Source organism: Triticum aestivum, chromosome 5A, assembly GCF_018294505.1.
Source record: "Triticum aestivum cultivar Chinese Spring chromosome 5A, IWGSC CS RefSeq v2.1, whole genome shotgun sequence".
In the NCBI taxonomy this organism is placed as follows: domain Eukaryota; kingdom Viridiplantae; phylum Streptophyta; class Magnoliopsida; order Poales; family Poaceae; genus Triticum; species Triticum aestivum.
Genome location: NC_057806.1, coordinates 55,132,665 through 55,137,785, shown reverse-complemented (window position 1 = coordinate 55,137,785; position 5,121 = coordinate 55,132,665).

The window sequence follows — 5,121 nt, the reverse complement described above, 5'->3', positions numbered from 1 at the left end:
GGAGGCACGGGGTGGTGTGGGGCTTGGGGAGGAGAGGGCTTTTGATTTGATGTTTTAAAGTGGGGGTGTGGGGTATTTATATAGGTGAGGGGAGAGGAGACTTGGGGTAGGGGACAAGAAATAGACTAGGAATAGGAAAACAAAACAAAGGAAAGGGGAGGGGCTAACCGACCTAAGTCCCGCTGGGACTCGGCCAGGGAGCGGCGGCGGCTGCCTGGGCGCCTGGCGCCTGGCACCTGTGCTGCGCGCGAGGGAAGGGGCCGGCTGGCTGGGCCTTTGGCCCGGCTGGCCTGGCGGGAGGCTCCTTTTTCTTTAAATCGGTTCCGCGTAGAAAAACAAAAAGAAAATCTAAACGAACTCCGAAAAATCTAAAGTAAATTTTCCCCGACTCCTAAAAATAAGCCGAACAAAATGAACTTTTCTCCGGGCCTAAAATGCAACTTTTGAAAACGCGCATTTTTCCCTATCCAAATAAAACGCAAATAAAACTCCGGCAAAAACCAAAATTGATCTATTTATTAAATCTTCATTTTTCCTAAATTTGGGAAAGTCATATTATTCCCTCTCTCATATATTTTGACACCGGAAAATAATTGAAGATAAAATAAATAAATCAAATGATCCTCTTTTTAAAATTTGAGAGAACTCAAATATGAAAATAACGAAATCTCCAACTCTCTCCGAGGGTCCTTGAGTTGCGTGAAATTTCTAGGATCAACCAAAATGCAAGAAAATATGGTATGCATGATGATCTATGTATAACATTCTAAATTGCAAATTTGGGATGTTACATAACCACCTGACTTTGTTCTATCATTTTGTTTTCTACCCTTTTCTATGTTGCCAATAACCCCAACCCATGCCTATGCTCTTCCTGTGCAGATTTTTTACTACTTTTTTCTCTAGAGGTACTGCTGATGAGCGTGCTGGATATCCACCTTATCGCAGGTACTTTGCCCATTGAAGTAGTGCCCTACAAAGAATTAGCAGCATGAATTGTTATTTCAAATTAGTGTCCTATACGAATTGGCGACATTATGTATTTTGAAGAATAACTGTTGTGTGCTATGCATTTCTGTTTTTCATGCTTTTGATTGTCAAACCTTCTGTCTGTTTATCATTTTCTGCTATTAGCAGATTATTAAACATAATATTTTCTCTCGCAGATCTATTCCTGCCAAGGCAATGACGGGGTTTTTGGCGTATTATGCCAATAATCTTTCCCACTTTTTTCATGGGATGGGTTTCTTTACAGACAACGAAGTTATTGAGTTATGCTTTGGTGATGATGATGATAACTTTGGAGATGAGGGCTATCCAGTATGTTCTAAACCAATAAACATTTTGAACTTCAATGAAACATTGACCTGTTTATTCTACTATATGTATAATCTTATCGTCAGTTTAGTTAATACTCTATACACATGTTACTCCCTTGAGTATAATGTTGTGTGCTTTTAATATATTTTCCCTTCAAATTAGATATGCTTTTTAATGCAAAACCTAACCGTAGTCAACATTTATACTTATGCATTCAAGGGTCTGCCACCAAAGGCTGTCCGCCTAGCCGCAGAGGCCATACTCAAGAACTCCAAACAGCTTAGGGCTCAGCTTGCAAAGTAAATGAGGACATTGTCAAAGATTGAAGTCAACACGCCTGAGGGAGAATCTGTTCTGAAAGAGGTGAATGAGGTGATTTCTAAAATGGAAAGTGAGCTCACCAGCTGGCTGAAAGCTGCAGAGAACGCGTCTGCTGAGTCCCCTCCACCTCTCTCCTTCTTAGCTGAGTTTACAGAGAAGTTGAAGCAGCTCAACAACAGCGAGCTATCAAAGGTTTTGAAGGAAATCGAAGAACTTGGTAATATTGCCAGTATACCATTGAAGGTATACGGACAATACAAGGAAATGGAGTTTGTCGTCGGTTCTGTGTCTGCCACAGTGGCTGCCTATTTGGCCTCTGTGATGGGCAACACCCCTGCTCCAGAGCAAGAGATAAAGGTTCCAACACATGCGGAGGAACCGGCTACACCTAATCCAACTGAGCTACCGGAACAATGGCAAGTGAAGCCTCTGCCAAAGGTCCCATCTTTTGAAAAGCTTGGGAAGACTGCAATAGGTAAGACGCTGTCTGGGTTGGAGTTTTATGTCGTCTTCTATTTGTTATATTGCTTGTGTGCCTACTGACCCTTTCTTGTTCTTCTTTGACATAGACATCCTCTATGGTGGTTACAATGAGATGCCTTGGGCGGCTGATGCTACATTCTGCTTGAAGTCGTCGGAAAGATCGTTTCCTATGATGCGTACCACTATAAGTTCCTCCAAGGCAGTAAGTTTGAAAACTTACATTTGTGGTTCTGATACAAGGATAATACTGTGCTTATGCTTGAGTGCAGCACTGTTGCTGACCATCTACTGCTATTTGATATTTAGGTGACAACGAGTATCAAGGCGGTCGACTTTCTTGGAAATGGCGTGCAGGGGTCGATGTTGTTCATTTATCCTTTCTCAGACACGTCCATGGTAGGTTGTTCATGCGGTTTTCTTTGCTTTGTTGTTCAGTGGTTAAGCATCATTGTTTTTGTTGCAGTGTTGATGATGATGATGATGATGATGATGTTTCTCCATGTTTGAATATGCAGGCAAAGTTGTGTTATGCTTATGAGAAGGTCGTTCTTGGTGTTAGGGTTGGGCTCCATGCCAGCGCGGAGGTTTACTTGTCTGCCATGGTTGGAACAGGCTTTGGCGTCAATGGTGGGTTTGGGATGGCATTTAGCACTAAGACTGGCCAGGTAAAAGGATTTGATCTTGGGGTGAACTGCCTCAGGAGTGAATGGGGGAATGCATTTGTTTCTGCGAGCTTGTAAGTTTTCTATATCATCATCAGTCTATTTTTGGTGGTTTGAAATGTCCTACCCCTCTTATCTATGATGTGTTTGTTTAGTACAAAGCTAAATATTGCATCGGAGGGAGTAGTATGTTTAGTTTCTCCCATAGATTGTAGGCTCATAAAACTTGTTTATACAAGACTTGAATATGATTCAAACTTGTTTGCAAAAATTGTTAAACTTGCTTGTGTGTGCATGCATGGATGCTGCCCATCTTATGGATTATCATTTTTCATGTGTAGTGTTTTGGACCCTGAGGGTGAGAAGAAGAAGCTGAGAAAGATCCGGGCTCTCTACTCCAAGGAGGTGGATCCAAGTTTCAGTTTTGCTGCTGATGTGGCATTTGATGCTGAGAAAGGCATGGTGTTGGCGACTGGTGGCGTCGTGCTGCGCGTCGACGAGAAAGTGCTTGTGAAGGGGAGGGTCAGCTCCAACGGTTCTGTTGCCGCAGTTGTTGAGCTTGCTGGGGAAGGGTGTGCCAAGCTGAGGGCCTCTGCCCATGCTGATCTTTACAAGATGAGTGAGGGACCCAAGGTTGGCTTCTCCGTCAGCTTCAAGTGAGTCATGCGGGTGTAAACTTTAGATTGCATGGAATTTAGGTAGTGACTATTGGTGGATGAAATTTTGTTGTGAAATTGCCTGCCTGGGCTGGCCATGGATTTTAGGTAGAGTGACTTTTTGGTGGATGAAATTCTGCTGTCACATTGACTGGTCGGCAATGTGGGAAGATTGATTTTGCCGTTAAATTAACTATGTCTCAGTCGACGAGTTATTTTTTTACAATTTGATCTCTGATTTGTGGCTGAGGTAGGTAATTCCGCTCGTCCAAAAACGTAATGGGCTTTGTCCACTGGGCAGAGCGTGTCTTTGCGTATCTGGCCGTGGGCTGCGGCTTGAGGTCCTTTCCAAATTCTCTTTTTTTCTCACTCACAGGTCTCTCATGCGAACATTTTGTATTTTCCTTTTTTGTTGTTGGGCTTGTGTGTACAGTAGAAAGCTCACTGGTGCAGTTCACTCTGTGTGTACACATACCTTTTTGTTTATATTTCCTTTTTCCTGCCTTTTGTAGTAAACCTGGGTTGTTTGACCGCAAGAAGTTAGGGACTTGGGGGTTGAATGTATGGATTCTCTTAAAATGTGCAGTAGTTTTAACGTATACAGACTTTTTAAATGGACATTTTTTGTGCATTTATTTTAAATACAGGATAACCATGTTTATTTCACATGTACTCCCTTTGTCCGAAAATACTTGTCGTGGAAATGGATATGTATCTAGAACTAAAATACATCTAGATACATCCATTCCTCGGACAAGTATTTTTGAACGGAGGGAGTATGTACATATGCAAATATATTTTCCATTTTGGCATATCCTTCCTCCATACACTTTTTTTAGTTTGTTTGGTTCATATCGTTTACCATGATATTTTTCAAGATATTGGTTTTTGCATATGTCTTATCACCTTCACTTGTTTTCTAATGATATTTTTAGACCTTTTTCTTCCTAACAGTAATATTCTTGCTATCTATTTTATCTAAATACTTTTGTCGCGGAAGCGGCAGTTGCATGTCTCCCACCAACAAATGTCTTCAACACGACAGCAACTTGGCGTGCTTTTGTCGGGGAGGCGGCAGTTGCATGTCTCCCACCAACACACAACTGTAAATGTCGGCCCGACTGCAATTGCATGTCGTCAACACAACTGTAACTTGGTGTTGTTTTGTCGGGGGAGGGGCAGTCGCATGTCTACCACAACATGCAACAGCAAGATTCGCCACGACTACAACTGCATGTGTTCAACATCACTACAACTTTGTGTTATTTTATCGACGAAGGGTTTGTTGCATGTCTGACACCAACACACAAATATTTTATTGATCGCCTGAATCTCAGTCGACTAAGATTTAACGAAGTATCAATCATCGTGCGAAATTGGACCAATAAAGCTTGAAGATTAGTGAAACGATGTGTGTTTGCATGTTGTATCATGCTATTTTATGTTGCGGCCGGCCTGTCATTGCTTTTTCTGGGTGCCAGGTAGGGATATGCGTGACGGGCTGGATGGCTTGTGTGTTGCTTTTTCTGGTTTTCATTTTTTTCATGTTTCTTTATTTTTGTTTGTTTTTCCTGTACCTTTTTTTGTTAGTGCTTTTCACCTTGTGATTTTGTCGTTGATTTTATTTTGCAGTTATATTCTAAACATTTTCTTGTTTTTCTTTTTATTTATTTTCTTTT